This window comes from Bos indicus x Bos taurus, chromosome 11, assembly GCF_003369695.1.
Source record: "Bos indicus x Bos taurus breed Angus x Brahman F1 hybrid chromosome 11, Bos_hybrid_MaternalHap_v2.0, whole genome shotgun sequence".
NCBI classification, from domain to species: Eukaryota; Metazoa; Chordata; class Mammalia; order Artiodactyla; family Bovidae; genus Bos; species Bos indicus x Bos taurus.
The window spans coordinates 89,888,326-89,910,822 of NC_040086.1; the positions used below are offsets into that span (position 1 = coordinate 89,888,326).

The window sequence follows — 22,497 nt, forward strand, 5'->3', positions numbered from 1 at the left end:
GGTGATGAACTCCCAAACCAGCTGCCTTTTCCCAGGTCTCTCTCCAGATCTGTGATGCTTGTGAGAAATCTGTGGGGCACCAGGCACTACAGGCAGCGGCCTCTATGAGCCATGGGCCCACAGGCTAATGCCAACCCATGAGCTAAGGGCTGCAGACAGGTGACTCCCCCATGCAGCCGCCACCACGAACACAACTGCCCTTTGACTTCTCACAGAAAGGTTTGCCCTCTGGATCCTAACAGAAATGTTTCCCCTCTGGTCCCTAACAGAAAAGTTTGCCCTCTGGCTGGCTGGGGAGGCTTAATTGGGAAGATTCTGAGCAGCGATGCAGGCCACCCTGCTCCCCTGGGGCACTCGGGGTGATAGCTGCCCAGGACTGACACCTCCATGCTCTGACCTTCCAGACGCTGGTTGGGCCTAAGGTCTATCTGTTCCGGGGGCAGGGGCCAGGGGCGGGGGGCAGGCGACAGAGGCATGTGTGTGTGTGTGTGTGTTTAAAGCTCATACATTTTTATCACTTAATCATTTACGTGTAGAATCTAAAACAGAGATACAAATGAACTTATCATTTACAAAACAGAAATAGACTCACATACATAGAAAACAACCTTTTGGTTACCAAAGGGAAGAGGTGAGGGTGAGGATGAATAAATTAGTCATTTGGGATTAACATATATGCATTACTGTATATAAAATAGATAATCAACCAGGACCTGCTCTATCGCACAGGGAACTCTACTCAATATCCTCTAGCAACCTAAATGGGAAAAGGACTTGAAAAGGAACAGGTGCATGCATGCGGATAACTGAGTCACGTTGCTGTGCACCCAAAATGAGCACAGCAGCAGAAATCTACCATACTCCAATACGAAAGAAAATGGAAAACTCCTCAAAAAAACGAACACTAATTTACACTGAAATCCTAAGGAACGTTTACCAGTCAGAAAGTGCTTATTTCTAAGTAGCCGCAAGTTGGGCATCAGTGAAATATTTGTGTAGCTGGGTCTACTCTTGTGCCACACACACACACCACACACACACACCACATATATACACACACCACTCATATATGCACACCCCACACACACACCCCACACACACACACTGCACACACACACACTGCACACACACACATGCACATACCACACCACACATACCACACACACACACTGCACACACACACATGCACATACCACACCACACATACCACACACACACACTGCACACACACACATACATACCACACACACCACAAATATACACACACCATTCATACACACACCACACACACACATACACACACCACACCACACACACTGCACACACACACCACACACACTGCACACACACACCACACACACCATACCACACACACCACACACACAACACACCACACACACACACACTGGACACACACACACACACCCCACACACATACCGCACCACACATACTGCACACACACACACACACACACGACACACACACACCCACACACACATACACACCACACACATACACACACCACTCATATACACACACACACACTGCATCGCACATACTGCACACACACACACCACCACACACACACACATACACACCATACACACACTACATATATACCCACACCACTCATATACACACCACACACACACACGCACACACCACACCACACACCACGCACACACACAGCACCGCACATACACATACCACACACACACCACACCACACACACACACACCACACACATATTCACATACCACACACACACACCCCACATACACACACACCATACCACACACACCACACACACACATACCACACACCACACTCACACATACCACACACCACACTCACACACACTGGACACACATACACACCACACATATACACACACCACTCATATACACACACACACGCACACACCACATTGCACATACTGCACACATACACACACAAACACCACCACACACATGCACACTCCACACCACACACACCGCACACACACACACACCACCACACATACACATACCACATACACACCACACACACACACACACCACACACACACACTACACACACACATACCATACACCACAATCACACACACACACACACCACACATACACATACCACACATACACACACTGCACGCACGCACGCACACACACCACACACACACAGTACACACACACTACACACACACACTATACACACATACACCACACACCCCACACACCACACACATATACACACAGCACAGACACACACCACACACACACACACACACACACACACACACCCACCCACACACACACACCCCCTCCTGTCTTGCTCCACTTTCTCCTCCCCTCCCTCACTGTCTCCGCTGAAGATGTTGGCACAGTTTGAGCCCAGCTGTGCTGGGGCCGGGTGGAGGGCACTCCCCGCTTCCCTCTCAGCACTGTGGCGGTACGGGCCCTATACCTCTCCCGCTCCTGAAGACAGCCCCCGGTTCCCTGGAGATGAACACCAGGAGACAGCCCATCACATCACCTTCTACCCCTTTCCCTCCGTGAGGGCCCGCAAGCCCGTTGGGCCCCAGCAGAACTACCAAATGCCGTTACTTCTCCAAGTTAAATAAAATCTGATCCAAATGCTTTTCAACCTTCTCACTGCAAATGAGTCTTATCTTTAGCCCTCCCTCCCAGACTTGAACAAAATTCCAGAAGGTCTGTATAGTCCAACCATTCAAGGAAGCCTTCTCTGTTCTTCAGCCCTGAGTGCCCCATGGATAAACTCCTGTTCAGTTCCTGTGCTCCCTTCGAGGTGGGTTGCATCTGAGCTGAGTGTGAACACAGGGATTCTTTGTCCCTGTCCCCAAGGCCTGTGTCCATTATCCTCATATCCCCCAGCATCTTGGATGTGAGCAGAGTCCTGGGGACTCCCTGGACCACAGTCTCAATGATGTCAGCAACAGGAAGTTATCCAAAGCTCCACCCAAGCCGTCTGGTACCCTTTCTTGGCCTCTCATCCCTGAAACCCCCATATCCCTGTGGCTTCCTCCACTGGCTTGTCCAGTACGATTCCTCTTGGGAAGCCCAGGCTTTCACATACAAGGCCTTGAATGCCATCTAGCTGCCTCAACTCCTCTGCTCCGGAGCCTGTGGTGTGGAATATTGGTAATCCCAGAGGCAGGAGAGCACATGGTCTTGCCTATTTTCTCAGAAAGAAAACTTGTCCACAGAAGGGGAGGGAAATACCAAGGAAACCTCAGTAACTTTTCCCGACAAACTCATTATTAGCACTGTTTCTATTCACATATTTAATCCACAGGCAAAGGGGCCAGGACAGGAGCAGAGGCCACGTCTCATCTTTCCACTGATGGGAGTGAGTGCCTGTCAGTGAGGGTGACCTCAACAGGTGGAGCTGCCCTGTGAGGGGTGAGCACCTAGATGAATGAGGCCAGACTCTGCAGGGCTACAACTCCAGGGCTGTCCTTCTGAGTTCAAGGAAAGTCCTTGGGGACTCAGGGCTCCACCCCGAACACCTGATCATGGCTTTGTGAATGCTGGCCATGTGGGGGCTGCTCCTGTGCCGCTCCCAGACGGCATCTTAGGACTGATTCGATCTCACTTATGACTGGTGGTCCCTGTTGATTTCCAGTCCATTCTAAAGGAAATCCACCCTGAATATTCATTGGAAGGACTGATGCTGAAGTTCCAATACTTTGGCCACCTGATGCGAAGAGCCGACTCATTGGAAAAGATGCTGATGCTGGGAAAGATTGAAGGTGGGAGAAAGGGACGACAGAGGATGAGAGAGTTGGATGGCATCATCAACTCAATGGACATGACTCTGAGCAAACTTGAGGACACAGTGAAGGACAGGAAAGCCTGGTGTGCTGCAGTTCTTGGGGTTGCAAAGAGTCACACACAACTGAGCAACTAAACAACGACAACCCAACTTATGACCCGGGGATCCCAGTGCATTTGGAGCCGACAGAGCAGCAGAAGACGTACAATCGCAGGCCGCATCTCACGCACAGCATCACAGCCTGGGGATGCTGTCCCGACGGGGCCAGGCTGCTAGTTTGATGTTGGGGGGTGCGATCACAGATCCAGCAATGACTAGTTAGGGGAACACTGTAACCAAGACCCAGCAGAGCCCATCAGAGTCCAAGCACTCTGCAGCTGTTTTGTGCCCCAAGTTTCTTCCGTCTGAACCCTGTTCCAACTTCCCGAGCCCAAGCATCTGAGGTTAGAACCTAGTTAAGAGTATTTTTTGGCACAGAGAAACCAGACAGAGGCTCTGCGTAGAGAACCAGGAATGCATAGAGACACCCCCACTGTGTCCACTGGAAACCAAAATCAGGGAAAGTGACCAGTTCATGGTCCCAGTCCATGGTGGCCGAGGAAGCCTGGAATCTGAGCCTTCTGACCTCTGGTCTTGAGTAGTTTCCATGACCCCAGCTGCTCTGGACTAGCCAGAGAGTGGGAGCAGACAGGGAGGGGGTGGGCTGAGGTTCTCCACAATGGGAGGGCCCCCCTCCATGGGTGAATGGTCACGTGGAAATGTGGCAGCATCTGCAATGTGGTGCGGGTGTTCCCTCGCAGGGCGTGGCCACCAGCACCTTGTCCATGGCTTCTGGGCAGCGGTGGGTGGGGGGACACATGGCTGCAGCCAGCAGCCCAGACGTCTGCTGGATCCCTAGTCTTGTGGCCTCGTAAGGACAGAAAGGTGCACCGGCAGGTGAGGAGACCATGTCCCCCGTCCCGGAGCACTCAGCCTCACGGGCTCTTCCACACCACAGTGCCTCCCCCAGAAGCCTGGGGCCCCCTGTGTTGGAGGCGGACTCACCCTACACACTGACTCAGGGCCTGTGGTTGAAGCCAGGGAGTCTGGCTTAGAGAGTGATGGCTTTGTACCCAAAGTCCTAGAAACCCTGAGACAAGACCTCAGACTCTGGGGTAGGTAGTGTACCACGTCAGAAAGACCGGCTTAAACACGGCATTTGTTCTTTCCTTGGAGATTTATCCTTGGAGATCCTTCCAAAACCCAGCCGGCATCTCCAGGGATGGGAGCAGTGGTCAGCACAACCACCAGCTCCCCCCTGAGGACCTAGGTCCAAACAGGCTTGGAAGAGCCCAGAAAGCTGGGCAGGCACCCAGGATATGGGTGCCGGGGAGGCGGGGTGTACCGAGGGGTGAAGGTGGAGGGTATAAGAGAAGGGAATCAGAATCCCAGAATCCAGAAGGGACGTCGGTCTTCAGAGCAGGGGTGGAACCATGTCACCATGGAGACAGGAAGCCTCTGATACGTACAAGGAAGCTATTGTCAGGGCTTTCCTGAAATGCTTCTGTCCTGAAGGTGGACACCTGGCTGATCTGACCCCTAGGCTGTGGTGGGTGGAACTCTTTACTCATATAATCACTCAGGCTAGCAATGAAACCTCAAAAAACATCAAAGAAGGAAAAACATGAACACAGTAAAGCAGTGAGTGGTTTCCAGGAACTGGAAGTCAGAATGACTGGACAGGGCACAGGGCGGTTTAGGGCAGTGAAACCACTCGGTGAGACCCGTAAAGGTGGGTTCGTGTCATCACACACTGTCCAAACCCACAGAACGCACAACACCCAGAGGAGACCTCCTGTAAACTGTGGACTCTGGGTGATGGTGACGCGTTAGGGCAGGTTCATCAGGCGTAACCGAGGTCCCGCTCTGGTGCGAGTGTTGATGATTGAGGGGGCGCTGTTCGTCTATGGGATTTGGGGCACATGGGAAGTCTCTGTGTGCTCCCTTGATGTTGCTGTGAGCCTAAAGCTACTCTAAAATAATAAAGTCTTTAAAAAATTAAAATTACAGAACCATTTGTTTTTAAATATGCCATCTGTAAAAGTTCTGATAATATGGAGTTAGATTTTGAGACATAAAGAGCCCAGATGGATGAGAAATTCAGAGCAGAGATTTGAGCCCCAAGCCGGTCCCTGAACTTGGCAAAGCTGGATGAACACCTCCTTTTCCTAAGTCTGCCATTCCCTCCAGCAGGAAGGCTAGGGGCTGCTAGGGTTCCTCTTCCCTGGCAAAGTTCTAGGGCAAGGCTGATGAGAACAGAAATCAGAATTTCACCGGGAGCAGAGTCTCTACAAAACCACACCAGCATGCGTTCGGAACGTGCAGTAAAGTGCATACAACAGCCAGGGGTCCGTCACTCGGCATATGTGAAGTTCATGAGTGAATGTCATAGGAGCCAGGCTGACATCTGTTCTGGGGAACCCGGCAGAGGGAGTCCGGACATTTGAGAAGGGGCTCGGCAGACCCCGCAGGGCGGGGTGTATGGTGGAAAGGGTCCAGACCCGCTGTGTTCTCCTAACTGTACACTTGTGCCCTTAGGGGTGGGGGAGGGGAGGCAGGACGGGGGCTCTGCTGAAACACAGCCCCTCCCCGGGAAGCCGCCTGCGAAAAAATCAGAGTGAAACCCGCCCCCCACCCAGTGACAGCAGCCTCCAGCCCGGTCTGTTCACACCACCCCTTCCCACCCCCAGCCACCAGGGGAAATGCCCCAGAAGAAATCACCACCTGGCCTGGTGCCTGCTGGCTCCAGAGCCCTGCCAAGTCCTGCTCCTGATGCCCCGCAGTGGGCCCATCCGAAGAACATTTGTCTCGTTTAAGATCAAAGCAGTACTTTCTCCTTCTTGAAAAAAAAAAAAAAATACAGTAGCTTGGAGAGATGAGATGCAGTTAAGTTCATGCTTGCGCCTTAGGCAACTGAGTACTTCCTTCATGCCTACGGGGACTTCCTCAGCCACGGGGAGGTGGTCCTTCCTTGCCTGGTCTGTGGTCCCTGAACAGGAGCTCTGAGGGCAGGGGACCTGGTGCTGCCTTGGGTCTCTGAGAGCAGAAGCGAAACACAAGTGTGGGCTCCAACAGCTTTAAAGCAAGTCCACTGAGAAGGCGAGAAGTACGCAGGGAGGGGACTGAGGGTCAGGGGAGCCTGGGGGCTCATCACAGGGGGACCCCGCCTCGGGCACGCGGGGCAAAACCCCATGGAGCTTCACCCCTGACTCTAAGCTGAGGTTTCATGAGTGCAGGGCCCAGGAGCTCTCTACAGTTCCAGGTCAGCCAGGCCCCTGCCAGCCCGCCTTGTGACATCTCTGGGCAGGGTCTCACCTGCCCACCCGCTGAGAAGCCATCCAGGGAGGCAGCGGTCCTCAGCTCTTGCTTTGGGGTGAGGCCCACCCTGACTGAAGTGCACATCTTCCTTCCAGGAGGCGTCCAGGCAAAGGGGTGCAGGAGCTCACACAGAGAGCCACACAGCATATGCTAAAGGGGTATTCAGATGCCTGAGCATGGACGGGAGTCTCTTCTGTTCTGTGTTGTGAGCTCAGCCTCTCACAACCCCGCTGACTCTGTGCTCCAACCCTGTGGGGACCCTGTGACTCTGTGCTCCAACCCTGTGGGGACCCTGTACACACGGTCTGGACCAAAAATGCTTACCAAGTGCATGCTGATGAGCGCGTACTAGGCATGGATCACTTACACAGTAGACTAAGCCTGTGTTGCTCTTTGGCTTTGAATTTTACAACTTATGTATTCAACTATTGGCCACTGTCCTCATGAGGGATAACTAATGAGGTAAATGATAAGCTAAAACTTTGGGAGGATAAATGTTAGTCTCTGAGGGTCTTATTCCTATTTCATTCTCCGTTTGAGTTTTCTAATTTTTTTTTATATTTTAAAATTCTTGGCTTCTGTTAAGTATCCATCCAGGTGTTGCTTAGCATCTTAGAGATGATTTTTCAAAGATAGAGATGCTGGGACTTCCCTAGTGGCTCAGTGGTAAAGAATCTGCCTGCCAATGCAGGAGACATGGGTTCGATCCCTGATACAGGAAGATCTCACATGCCGCAGAGCAACTAAGCCTGAGCTCTAGAGCCCAGGAGTTGCAACTACTGAGACCATTTGCCCGAGTGCCCTACAGCCTGTGCTCAGCAACAAGAGAAGCCACTGCAATGAGAAGCCCATGACCACAATTAGAGAGTAATCCCTGCTTGCCACAGTCTTCCCTGAGAACTCAGTTGATAAAGAATCTGCCTGCAATGCAGGAGACCCCAGTTCAATTCCTAGGTTGGGAAGATCCACTGGAGAAGGGATAGGCTACCCACTCCAGAATTCTTGGGTTTCCCTGGTCGCCCAGCTGGTAAAGAATTCGCCTGCAATGCCGGAGACATGGGTTCGATCCCTGGGTTGAGAAGATCCCCTGGAGAAGGGATAGTCTACCCACTCCAGTATTCTGGCCTGAAGAATCCCATGAACGAGTTAGACACAACTAAGCAACTTTCACGCCGCCGGCTGCGACGGGCGCGCCACGAGGCCGAGAGGAGCCACCCCACGTCCGAGGTCAGGTGCAGAAGCCGGGAGGACCCCATGCCCGAAGGGCGGCGGCCAAGAGGAATTACCCCACGTCCGAGGTCAGGGGCAGCGGCCAAGAGTACCAGACTGCTGCAGTGCAGGAACGGCTGAGAGGAGCTACCCCGCGTCCGAGGTTAAGGGGGGCGGCTGAGAAAAGATACCCAGCGTCCGAGGCCAGGGGCGGCCGCCGGAAGGAGCAACCTACGCTGAGGCCAGGGGCGGCGACGAGAGGAGTTACCATGCATACGAGGTCAGGGGCGGCGGCCGGGAGGAGCTACCCCACGCCTCCACGTCCGAGGTCAGGGGCGGCGGCCTGGAGGAGCAACCCACGCCCGAGGCCAGGGTAGGCGACGAGAGGAATTACCCCGCGTCCGAGGCCAGGGGCGGCGGCCGGGAGGAGCAACCCACGCCGGAGGCCAGAGGCAGCGAGGAGAGGAGTTACCCGGAGCCGTGGCTGCGCAGGCGCAGGAGGGCCTAGAGGAGCTTTCCCACATTGAAGGTCAGGAAGGGCGGCAGTGAGGAGATACCCCTCGTCCAAGGTAAGGAGCAATAAAGCGCTTTGCTGGAGCAGCCTTGAAGAGATACCCCACGCCCAAGGTAAGAGAAACCCAAGTAAGACAGTGGGTGTTGCAAGAGTGCATCAGAGGGCAAACACACTGAAACCATACTCACAGAAAACTAGTCAATCTAATCACACTAGGGCCACAGCCTTGTCAAACTCAGTGAAACTAAGCCATGCCCGTGGGGCAACCCAAGACGGGCAGGTCATGGTGGAGAGATTTGACAGAATGTGGTCCACTGGAGAAGGGAATGGCAAACCACTTCAGGATTCTTGCCTTGAGAACCCCATGAACAGTATGAAAAGGCAAAATGATAGAATACTGAAAGAGGAACTCCCCAGGTCAGTAGGTGCCCGATATGCTACTGGAGATCAGTGGAGAAATAACTCCAGAAAGAATGAAGGGATGGAGCCAAAGAAAAAACAATACCCAGTTGCGGATGTGACTGGTGATAGAAGCAAGGTCCGATGCTGTAAAGAGCAATATTGCATAGAAACCTGGAATGTCAGGTCCATGAACCAAGGCAAATTGAAAGTGGTCAAACAAGAGATGGCAAGAGTGAATGTCGACATTCTAGGAATCAGTGAACTGAAATGGACTGGAATGGGTGAATTTAACTCAGATGACCATTATATCTACTACTGCGGGCAGGAATCCCTCAGAAGAAATGGAGTGGCCATCATGGTCAACAAGAGAGTCCAAAATGCAGTACTTGGATGCAATCTCAAAAACAATAGAATGATCTCTGTTCGTTTCCAAGGCAAACCATTCAATATCACAGTAATCCACGTCTATGCCCCAACCAGTAACGCTGAAGAAGCTGAAGTTGAATGGTTCTATGAAAACCTACAAGACCTTTTAGAACTAACACCCAAAAAAGATGTCCTTTTCATTATAGGGGGACTGGAATGCAAAAGTAGGAAGTCAAGAAACACCTGGAGTAACAGGCAAATTTGGCCTTGGAATACAGAATGAAGCAGGGCAAAGACTAATAGAGTTTTGCCAAGAAAATGCACTGGTCATAACAAACACCCTCTTCCAACAACACAAGAGAAGACTCTATACATGGACATTACCAGATGGTCAACACCAAAATTAGACTGATTATATTCTTTGCAGCCAAAGATAGAGAAGCTCTATACAGTCAGCAAAAACAAGACCAGGAGCTGACTGTGGCTCAGACCATGAACTCCTTATTGCCAAATTCAGACTGAAATTGAAGAAAGTAGGGGAAACCACTAGACCATTCAGATATGACCTAAATCAAATCCCTTATGATTATACAGTGGAAGTGAGAAATAGATTTAAGGGCCTAGATCTGATAGATAGAGTGCCTGATGAACTATGGAATGAGATTTGTGACATTGTGCAGGAGACAGGGATCAAGACCATTCCCATGGAAAAGAAATGCAAAAAAGCAAAATGGCTGTCTTGGGAGGCCTTACAAATAGCTGTGAAAAGAAGAGAAGCAAAAAGCAAAGGAGAAAAGGAAAGATATAAACATCTGAATGCAGAGTTCCAAAGAATAGCAAGAAGAGATAAGAAAGCCTTCCTCAACGATCAGTGCAAAGAAATAGAGGAAAACAACAGAATGGGAAAGACTAGGGATCTCTTCAAGAAAATCAGAGATACCAAAGGAACATTTCATGCAAAGATGAGCTCGATAAAGGACAGAAATGGTATGGACCTAACAGAAGCAGAAGATATTAAGAAGAGATGGCAAGAATACACAGAAGAACTGTACAAAAAAGATCTTCATGACCCAGATAATCACGATGGTGTGATCACTGATCTAGAGCCAGACATCCTGGAATGTGAGGTCAAGTGGGCCTTAGAAAGCATCACTATGAACAAAGCTAGTGGAGGTGATAGAATTCCAGTTGAGCTATTCCAAATCCTGAAAGATGATGCTGTGAAAGTGCTGCACTCAATATGCCAGCAAATTTGGAAAACTCAGCAGTGGCCACAGTGCTGGAGAAGGAAATGGCAAACCTTGGAATGAAAAGGTCAGTTTTCATTCCAATCCCAAAGAAAGGCAATGCCAAAGAATGCTCAAACTACCACACAATTGCACTCATCTCACACGCTAGTAAAGTAATGCTCAAAATTCTCCAAGCCAGGCTTCAGCAGTATGTGAACCGTGAACTTCCTGATGTTCAAGCTGGTTTAGAAAAGTCAGAGGAACCAGAGATCAAGTTGCCAACATCCGCTGGATCATAGAAAAAGCAAGAGAGTTCCAGAAAAACATCTATTTCTGCTTTATTGACTATGCCAAAGCCTTTGACTGTGTGGATCACAATCAGCTGTGGAAAATTCTGAAAGAGATGGGAATACCAGACCACCTGACCTGCCTCTTGAGAAATTTCTATGCAGGTCAGGAAGCAACAGTTGGAACTGGACATGGAACAACAGACTGGTTCCAAATAGGAAAAGGAGTTTGTCAAGGCTGTATATTGTCACCCTGTTTATTTAACTTCTATGCAGAGTACATCATGAGAAACACTGGACTGGAAGAAACACAAGCTGGAATCAAGATTGCTGGGAGAAATATCAATAACCTCAGATATGCAGATGACACCACCCTTATGGCAGAAAGTGAAGAGGAACTCAAAAGCCTCTTGATGAAAGTGAAAGTGGAGAGTGAAAAAGTTGGCTTAAAGTTCAACATTCAGAAAACGAAGATCATGGCATCCGGTCCCACCACTTCATGGGAAATAGATGGGGAAACAGTGGAAACAGTGTCAGACTTTATTTTTCTGGGCTCCAAAATCACTACAGATGGTGACTGCAGCCATGAAATTAAAAGACACTCCTTGGAAGGAGAGTTATGACCAACCTAGATAGCATATTCAAAAGCAGAGACAGTACTTTGCCAACAAAGGTTTGTCTAGTCAAGGCTATGGTTTTTCCTGTGGTCATGTATGGATGTGAGAGTTGGACTGTGAAGAAGGCTGAGCGCCGAAGAATTGATGCTTTTGAACTGTGGTGTTGGAGAAGACTCTTGAGAGTCCCTTGGACTGCAAGGAGATCCAACCAGTCTATTCTGAAGGAGATCAGCCCTGGGATTTCTTTGGAAGGAATGATGCTAAAGCTGAAACTCCAGTACTTTGGCTACCTCATGTGAAGAGTTGACTCATTGGAAAAGACTCTGATGCTGGGAGGGGTTGGGGGCAGGAGGAGAAGGGGACGACAGAGGATGAGATGGCTGGATGGCATCACTGACTCGATGGACGTGAGTCTGAGTGAACTCCGGGAGTTGGTGATAGACAGCGAGGCCTGGCGTGCTGCGATTCATGGGGTCACAAAGAGTCAGACACAATTGAGCAACTGATCTGATCTGATCTGAAGCAACTTTTACTTCACCTGCTTGTTGCAGCTAGAGAAAAGCATAGCAACGAAGACCCAGAACAGCCAAGACTAAAATTTTTTAAATGGAGATGGTAAAGAGCATGCATCAGCCAGGAAAATCACCTGCCGTCTCCTCACACTCTCTCCCCCAGTGCTTGAGACCAACTCCATCGTCCCTGGGGTTTTTTTTAGCTCTGATAGCTTCACCCCCTGGCCTGCCCCGCTGCCCAGGAACCCACCTGTTGAAGCATGTGACTTTATTAGGTGGAGACCCAATGCTGCTCCCCACCTCATCGCCTTTTCAGATCACTTCTCCTGGGCAGAGCCAGGCATTCCTTTCTCTGCTCCTAAAACCGTCCTCGGATGTCTGTGTGTTTGTCCTGCCTGGGTTCCTATCCTCTGTCTCCTTGACGACAGCTGCTCACAGAAAGTCACCGTGCCTTGTTCGATGCCCTGTGCCCCCAGCTTTCAGAAGACATCGGTGGACAGTAAACTGCTGGAGAGGCCTTGCCTTCAAGAAGCTTTCAGTCTATTGAGAGATGAAGTCAAGGAGGGGCTTGCCCAGAGGGAACAGGGCAGTTCTGCTGACTGCCACTAGGGGGAGCACCAGTCAAGGTCCCTGCCCACAGCTCGTTTCAGATGGAACCAAGGATCCCTTGGCTGGACCAGGGGTTTGAATTGTGCCTGGGACGAAGGAGGCTGGGGAAACCATCACTCATGAGGCGGTCATTAGAATCCACCGTGCTCTCGGCCTCACACACACGCACCCAGTGTTTTCTCCCCCAAGACCTCTGCTCCCAAGAAAATAGGATGTGTTGTGATAAGGTAGATGGGGAGCCATGGACACACGGATCCTCCAGAGCTGCCCTGGCTACTGGCTGGGTGGTGCCTGGGCCAAGAGTTTCATTTCTCTAACTGACAGACCCCTCGTCTGTTCACAGGGAAAATGAAACCCCTACTACCTCTATGGTTTTTGTAAGAAATAGAAAATCCGGGTAAATAAAGAGCATCCCAGCATTTACTCTGGGACATAGAGTAAATAGTCACTGACCGTCAGCTCCTACTTCTATTCCTGCTATCATAACCTCTACGACCACAGCCACTGTAGTGACCGCTGGTTCCGAACGCCAAGAACCTGGCATCTAAACAGCCCCTCTCCCATCACTATCTCTGTCTGAACAACTAGCTTTGTCTGCTGACGCTGATGTGGAAGTCTCTACAGAACGTGCTGGAGGGTGCTGGAGACACCCACCTTCTTCCCTCTGTGTCCCTAGAAGGACAGATTTCAGGCTGGGGGCTGCCCACATCCACCCTTGAAAGAATACCAGGGGACCCAGCCTCCCCCATGAAAGACCACAGGGTGACCCTGGACACACACACGTCTCGCGAGAGCAGCCTGCGCGTCCATCCCCGGCACATGTTTGAAGGTGTCCTTCCTTCTTCCCCTGACCAGTAGACGTTAAGTGAATGTTGCTCAGTCGTGTCCAACTCTTTGCGACCCCATGGACTATACAGTCCATGGAATTCTCCAGGCCAGAATACTGAAGTGGGTCGCCTTTCCCTTCTCCAGGGTATCTTCCCAACCCAGCGATTGAACCTAGGTCTCCGGCATTGCAGGCGGATTCTTTACCAGCTGAGCCACCAGGGAAGCCCAAGAATTTTGGAGTGGGTAGCCAATCCCTTCTCCAGCGTATCTTCTGACCCAGGAATCAAACTGGGGTCTCTGGGGTCTCCTACATTGCAGGCAGATTCTTTGCCAGCTGAGCTATCAGGGAAGCCCAACCAGCAGACTTGCCCCGTGATTATTCCTGAGGTAAAGTGCCCGTCTGTAAACTGTAGCCTCAGGGACGCCTGGGCAGACTCCACGTTCACAGGTGGACCTCAAACCCCAGGTCAGGCAAGACGGTCTCTTTCCTTGGACACAAATGCCGGCGACAGCATGGACACTCCTGCGCCATGTGGGCACGGAGTCTGGGGGCCTTGGTCTGTGCTGGAAGCACGGCTCTGATCAGCAGAGCTCCCCTTGAGCCTGGACGCCGTCACGTGCCGTCTGTGGTCGCGGGTGAGTTACTGCACCCACCACATGCCCGACAGCTCTTGGCCTGTGTGTGCCAAAGGCCGTGTCGGAGTCCCAGATGAGTGGACCTCAGCAGCACTGCCCACATCCTAAATGTTCAGGGCGTGGCCTTACAGAGCCTTCCTTCACCCTCAGACCGGACTCCCAGACAGACGGTGGAACCATGAGCGTTTCCAGAAAGGGAGCCCAGAGAATGAGGACGCGTGCACCCCTGTAGCATGGTCCTTCGGTAACAAGGGCCGGATCTGTATGACTCCAACCTGTTGACTGTAAACAAAGCACCTTCGTATTTAAGAAGTTATCGTATTTAATAAGGATGTTCCGCAAAGGACCTATGAAAGCGGGAGCAAAGCCTCCACTTTTGGCTACACTCTGCTGTTTTTCAACCTTATCAGTTCATGCTCATCTCATTAAGCAGACTGCTTCATTACAAGCAACGCTAAGGTGCTAATTTAATTCCCGCCAGTGACTTTTTTTTTCTTCCAAGCTTGTTTACCTGGGAAGCCATGTGTAACTAAAGAAAATTCCCACAGGCTAGCAGGAGGAGCTGGGGGCGGGTTTTCTGTCGTGTTTCTCCAAACCGGGAGTCCAAAATCTCTGGGCCCCAGAGGTTTAATTACCGGGTGCAACCTGCTGTTTGGGGGTGGGGCTGGGGGTGGTGCGGAGTGGAGGCCTCCAGGCCAAGCTGCGGCCCAAGCTAGAGGGACGTCTGTGGCTCCCTCAGACGAAGAAGGGCCACAGTGTCTGACCGGTGGTGGGGGGGTCTGCGTTCAAATTTGGAGCTTGAGGTGGAGCTTCCCACCTTTTCCAGTAAATTTGGTGTGTTGGCAAGATTGACCTTTCTCTCCACCCCTCCGGGCCGAGAAGGAAAAGGGGTCACCGGGTGGTTTTAGCGCAGAGACGGAGGAAGCAGCCCTTTGGAACCTGGAGATTGGTTTTTGTTCTGTGACCAGCGTCTGCCACAAAAGGGGACGCCCCCTCCTCCCCAGCTTTCAATTAACCCTATGTGAGACGGGCAGGGGATTAAGAAGCCTGGCTCAGGCCCCATTCAGAAGGTTCCAGGGGGGCTTCTTCAGAAGATTCTTTGGAACAAAGGTTGCCAAACTAAGTAGCTTTTTTTTTGTTGTTGCTTAGCTCTGCCCTATTGTTACCGTAAAAGCGACCTTTTCCACTTAATTGGGGCTTTAGAATTTTGCCTCTATTGTGTTTGTCCTAAGAAACCCCTGGCAGAGGAGCCCTGTAAGCTTGTGAACACAAGCCTTTCTGCAGTGACTCCAAGGCTATTTGTGTATTTGGGTCCAGTGAGGTAGGTTATTCTAATAAAAATATTCCTCATAAAATGCTCATGGCAGCAATAATTAGGTTTCATACACTGCGTTCCTGTTATGGATTGAGTGCTGTGATCCACGCTTCAGGCATTTTGTTTCCAACATCACAATTAGCACGTTACAGACCAGAAGGGGAAAGTTCGGGTGGAAAGGAAATTCCCTCCCCCTTCCCAAGGCCAAGGCCCACTCTGTGGGCCACAGGATGTCATTTATAACAATTTTTGGTCCTGCATTTTTTGGTTCAACCCTAGATCTCCAGTGAGTCACACCCGAATAGACAAGAAACTAAAACACCCATCTGTTTATGCGTGCGTACTCAATTGTATCTGACTCTTTGCAACCCTGCGACCTGTGGACTGTACCCGCTGGGCTCTGGTCCATGCAACTTTTCAGGCAAGAATACTGGAGTGGGTTGCTATTCCCTCCTCCAGGGGATCTTCTGATCCAGGGATCAAACCTGTGTCTCTTGCATCTCCTGCCTTGGCAGGCAGATTCTTTACCACTATTGCCACCCGGGAGCCCTCTGTTTGTACACACAGCTCACCGTACAGACGCCTATAGGGAAAAGAGGGGAAACACAGATGCAGGCCTGGGAGCTGGGGTAAGACAGCAGGGAGTGGTGAGGCCTGAGGCAAACCAGAGCTGAAACTTCTTTTAAAGATGCTTTCATTCAAATTGATTCTGTTTATGTATCTTCTAACCACTAACCACTTCTAAGCCATTCTAGGTCTGGGTTTGGGGACTGGGCCTCCCAGCAGGAGACGCCTCTGTTCTGTTGAGGGCACCAAGCAGATGTAACAAAGTTGGGGCCCTCAGACCCCTCCCTCCCACCAAGGTGTTTGGGTGCACCGGGGCTCTCATGGCCAGGAGACTCCAAGTTCAGATTCTGACTTCCCTGTGATGCTGGACCAGGGTCTTCAGCAAGTCAGCCCCCAGGCAGGACAGGCAACCCCTGCTCCCCTGTACCTGGCCGGCATCACCCCTTCTTGCTGTCAGCCTCACCTGTGTGGCCACTTGAGTTTGTCACCTCTGAGCTGAAGGGACCAACCTTCCCCGGGACAACTTTTCTATGTCAGGTCCAGGGCAAAAGAGCCTTCAATTTCACCTCCTGTCACAGGAATAGTCCGCACACCTAATTCACAAACCAAGGGCCACAGAATCTTGAACTCAGTAAGGAAGGTGTTGAGAGGCTCAAGAGCATCCAAGCACACATCTCATAAATGCTAAGCCAAAGATAACAACAAAAAAAATGATATCCAGCTACAGGGTGTTCAAGAAGATCCCGCTCATGTCCTGTGTTTATGTGGATGAATGTGCACATTTTATACTGAAAATATCTTGAAAATTGGGCTTCTCTGGTGACTCAGTGGTAAAGAATCTGCCTGCCAATGCAGGAGATGAGGTTCGACCCCTGGGTTGGGAAGATCCCCTGGAGAAGGGAATGGCAGCCCTCCCCAGTGTTCTTGCCTGGGAAAATCCCATGGATGGAGGAGCCTGTCGGGCTACATTCCATGGGGTTACAAAGAGCCAGACATGACTGAGCCACACACACATTTCATGCAAATAGGTTGGTAACTGAGGGTCCTCTTTAGAGAGTCCCTTATGTTGCATATTTAAACTGAACTTAGATGAAGAGTAAGTATTCTGGTTTTCACCTTAAACTATCCAGAAAACTTCCATCAAAAGACCTGGATTGTCTCTCTGCCAAGGGAATCAAGGCTTTTTCTAGGATGGGGGCTGTAAACACCTGCCCTTCCCAGAGGCCCTTCAGTGACCCATCGAGGGGTTTAATGCCTGTTAGTAGATCAATCGGGATTAATCGATAACAATTAAATTGAATTTGGACAGTCCACACCATTCTACAGAGTGGAAAATTCATGTCACAACTGAAGCACTTATAGGAGATGGAAGTTAGACTCTGAGCAATCTCAGCCCATGGAATTCTCCAGGCCAGAGTACTGGAATGGGTAGCCTTTCCCTTCTCCAGGGTATCTTCCTAACCCAGGGATGGAACCCAGGTATCCCACATTGCAAGCGGATTCTCTACCAGCTGAACCACCAGGGAAGCCCAAGAATACTGGAATGGGTAGCCTATCCCATTTCCAGTGGATCTTCCCAATCCAGGAATCAATCTTCTAACCTAGGGATCAAACCTAGGCCTCCCGCATTACAGGCAGATTCTTTACCAGCTGAGCTACCAGGGAAGCCTCTGAGCAATCTCACTGATTAGTAAAATGGCCAATGTCCAGAAAAGAAACAGAAAATAACCTCTTACACTGATTTACTCAGAATCTCAAAGCCTTGTTGTAAATGTCCTGTCCTGACATTGTAAGTAGTGCTGCAGTGAGCATTGGGGTGCATATGTCTTTTTGAATTAAGGTTTTCTGAGGTGTATGCCCAGTAGTGGGACTGCTGGATCATATTGTAGTTTTTGGAGAAGGCAATGGCACCCCCATTCTAGTACACTTGCCTGGAAAATCCCATGGGCAGAGGAGCCTAGTAGGCTGCCGCGAAGAGTCGGACACGACTGAGTGACTTCACTTTCACTTTTCACTTTCATGCACTGGAGAAGGAAATGGCAACCCACTCCAGTGTTCTTGCCTGGAGAATCCCAGGGACAGAGGAGCCTGGTGGGCTGCCGTCTGTGGGGTCACACAGAGTCGGACACGACTAAAGTGACTTAGCAGCAGCAGCAGCAGCATTGTAGTTTTATTGCGTTTTTTTTTTTTTTTTTTTTAAGAAATCTCCGTATTATTCTCCATCGTGGCTGCACCAATTCACATTCCCACCAACAATGAAAGAAGGCTCCCTTTTCTCCACACCCTCTGCAGCGTTTCTTGCTTCTAGATTTTTTCCTAATGACCATTCTGAGTGGTGTGAGATGATACCTCCCAGTAGTTTTGATTTGCATTTCTCTAATAATGGGCGATGTTGAGCATCTTTTCATGTGTGTGTTAGCCATCTGTATGTCTTCTTTGGAGAAATGTCTGGTGAAGTCTTTCACCCAATTTTTGATTGGGTTGTTTTTCTGATATTGAGCTGCATGGGCTATTTGTATATTTTGGAGATTAATCCCTTGTCAGTTGCTTTGTTTGCAAATATTATCTCCCATTCTGAGAGCTGTCTTTTCATCTCATTTTTGGTTTTCTTAGCCATGCAAAAAAGATGATCAGGACGCGGGGCGTTGGAGACATGTCCAAGAGGGAGGGGGTAAATAGACTTACGGCTGACTCATTTTGTTATGCAGCAGAAACCAACACAACACGGTAAAGCAACTATATTCCAATTAAAAACAAAAACAAAAACCCTTAGCTCTCTCCTCTGTTCATGGAGTTCTCCAGGCAAGAATACTGGAGTGGGTAGCCATTTCCTTCGCCAAGGGATCTTCCCCACCCAGGGACTGAATCCAGATCTCCTGCCCTAGAGCAGATTCCTTACTGTCTGAGCCATGAATGGAGAATGGAATTGGGAGCCAAATGAGGCCACACAAAGGACACTGGGATTTCTCTGGAACTCTGGGGGAAAGAGGTCTTCTGTCTTGGAGCTTACTAATTAGAACTATCAGAGGTAGCCTCTGCCCTGCCCTCTGGGCATTGTTTGCTTGTGAATGAAACCATCTCATTAAAAAAGCAGACCTGAGAGAGAGGGGGCGGAAACAACGAAACAAACACAAACACCCGTGGATTTCTGTTGACTTCATCGAACCCCTAGATTCAGCTGGGAACAGAAGCAAAATCGTGTTTTGATCCCCGTGGTTACCTGACCCCCAAAATGTCCCTTCACGTCTAAACCAGTCTGAGACATATTTGCCACAAGGCAGTTTCTGACTCACAGACACCGCTTGTGACCTGTGTGTTTTTATTTAACCTTCCCCTAGTGAGTTCTGTGCAAAGTGGTACTCAGGGGCTTTTTCTCAATGTGCCTGGCTCCTGGGCCCAGGGGTCTGCCTGTGCACCCAGATTCCCAGGGCAGGAGTGGCCCCATTTCCTTCCACACCAGGGGGCCATGGATTTTGATTTGGGGACAAATTCAGAGTCTCACAGGTCTCTCTGTGCAAATGCCCCCACATCACGCTGCAATGCACGGTCCTGTGAGAGCCAAGTGATGCAAGTATGAACACTTGGGACAATGCAGCTTGACCATTACTGCCCGCCCCAGCATTCCAACCTTGCTTTGGTCTTTAGCTCAGTGCCTCAGTGTCCCCATCCAGGGTGGACCCAGGCTGGCAGTCATGGAGCCCCGTGGGAGGGTCTTGGTGCCCTGGTCCCGGTGAACCCTCCTGCTCAGCTTTCTGAGCCAGGGCCCCTCTGATGCCCTCAGTCCTGGTGTCTGGACTCTGCATTCCTGTTTTGGTTCCCTGATCTTGTTGTTGGGTTCCCATCCTGGGGAGAACCACAGAAATCTTGGAAGCCTCTGAAGCCTTTCCCAGAAGTGGACAGCCTTTCTTTCTACATGTGGTCAGACAGGGCTGTCTCTACTGCAGGTCGGGCTCTGAGTGCACCAGGATGCCCAAGTCACGTCCCCCGTCCCCCAGCAGGGTGATTGCAATGCAATGGAATAGAAACAACACAGGATGCTTTCGGGGCAGGAAGAGAAGATCCTGAACGAGCCCCAGAGCTTGTTGGAGGAAGCCGCAGCTAAGCTTGGTCTTAAGCAAAGAATACAAGTGGTACAGGCTGCCAGCTACAGACAGAGGGTCCTGCAGAAACAGATGTGACGACAGGAGCACCAGAGAGCCAGCAGGAAAACATGAGCACACAGCAGGCTCCGCGTGGAGCAGAGGGTCCGGAAACGAGACCAGAGGGCACAGGGGAACAGGAGACAGGTCTCGGAGGCTGGAATCAGCCTGGTGGTCACAAGAGGAAGACTGAACACAGCCCTAAAGGCAGAGAGGAGGCTTGACAGTGTCAACCAAGAAAGGAACAGTGATACCTGCCTTTTCAAGAGTTCAGCTAGAGGTGCCATTTGGAGGGCTTTTCTGGCGATCGAAAGCAGGTATCTGTCCAATTATGAACCCTGTTTGCCACTGGGCTTCCCAATGACAAGCCCCACCCAGTGGGTCAGACATCTTGGAGACTGACACCAACGTGAGTATGGCTCAAGGTCATTGGACTTTTTGGGCATTTGTAGCTAGGCTTCATGCAGACTGGCCCCCAAAGTCCCAGGCTCATTCTTACATCTTTCTGTCTCTGAGATCTGTCACCGGGATCTCACTTCACCCAAAGCACAGGCCACCTGGGCCGGGGAACCAACCGGGCGCCCACACTAGCCTCATGGCTGATCAGATCTCAATTCATGGCAACATCACCACACATGATTTTGCTCTGTTCCTTCGTTCTGCAAAGGATCTGAATGGCTAACTGGATTCCCTGCGATGATAACCTAGGCTCCATGGCCTTTACAGGTTCACACCCATATTTTGTTGTTGTTTTCTGTTTTAAACCACTGTGATAGCCAGTGCGTAATTTTTAGGCACTCTGCTCACCAGATCCTGTGCCAAGGACTCAGGACACAAAGGTAAACAGGACACAATTCTGACCCCAAGGAGCGCAAACCTGTTGCAGCAAATATTTAATCATGTTTTTCAGTGAAGAACTGAAATGCCAAGTGGTTACGTGATCTTTCCCGAGACCACGTAGTTCCCTGGTAACCCCAGGGCGGGTTCTGAGTTAGAAGTCAGCACCCCAGGTCCCCTGGCATATTGTGTCGCCACCATCCCAGTATTAATCTGGGGGCGCCATGGAGAAATCGCCTCTGGGGACGAGCTAATCCGACTCTGGTCTGCTGCTGACACCTCTGAGAGCCTGAGCCAGAATCCCCCAGCTGCTGGATTCTCTAGGAAACCAGCTCCCCAATCTTAGAGGTGGCTTTCTGACCAAAATGCATCGTCGGACTAGCTCACGCTTCTTAAAAAGGAATTAGAGAAAAGGCAACAGCATTCAGCCATCAATCTGCCTGATGGCAGCATCCAGTCCCAGCAGACTGACTTCTGCTCTCCTAACACGGCAGAGACAGGACCTCAAAGCCCGCGGCCGGTCTCACCTGAGCTGGGTCTCAGCCCAGGCTCCCTTTGTCCCAGCAGCAGTGGGCTCCAGCTGGGAGAGGTCCGTGCTCCAAAGTGGCTGGTCTGGGAATCACAGATGCAGCTTCACATTTCCCTTCTCCAAGCGATCGTCAAAGCCTCTTCCAAGCTGCGGAACAAAACCTAGATGTGGAAACCCTCTCCAGGGCTGCCTGGGTGCCTGGCATCGCTTGGCACACTCAGCCCCGTCCAGGCTCCAGCCAGACTGCTGACCTCGCACTGGCGCTGTGTGATATAACTCGCTCGCACGGGGAGGCATTAACTGTCTCGTCCCCAAGCTCTGAGCCCTCACGTGTCTCCAAGATGCAGGCTTCTGTGATGCCACTGCTCTGACGCCCGGTCTGCTCTCTGCCAGGGCTCTAGCCATGCAGGGGTTCACAACCCATCCCCTGCAAAAGATGCCAGCCAAGAAATCATCGTGTTCAGCCACGATTAATTCCAAGGCTTCTGTTAAAGTTCCTCCCCTTTATTTATGAAGCCAATAAAATATGTTTTCAGCATTAAGGTATGTGTCAAGATTCTAGTGTTTTCCCATAAATACCTATTCATCGAAGTCATTTTAATCTTAAAAAAAAAAAAATCCAGCAGTCATTCCTTCATTCCTGCATGTCATGTTCTCATTTGATTTATATGAGTTTAAACTCCATATGGAGAGGATATGGTTGACTGGGGAGACATGGTATTTTTTAAAGTGAAACCACATAGGAAATTAA

At 50.5% G+C, this 22,497-nt stretch overlaps 1 long non-coding RNA gene across 1 annotated transcript in view; it reads right to left on the reverse strand.

Annotated features, from left to right (window-relative positions):
* The window catches only part of LOC113901594, an 82,386-nt gene extending 60,160 nt beyond the window's left edge, over positions 1-22,226 (reverse strand). Inside the window, exon 1 of the long non-coding RNA XR_003513485.1 lies at positions 21,745-22,226. This is a non-coding gene — a long non-coding RNA (uncharacterized LOC113901594). The remainder of the gene's footprint in view (positions 1-21,744) is intronic.
* Positions 22,227-22,497: the final 271 nt, after the last annotated feature.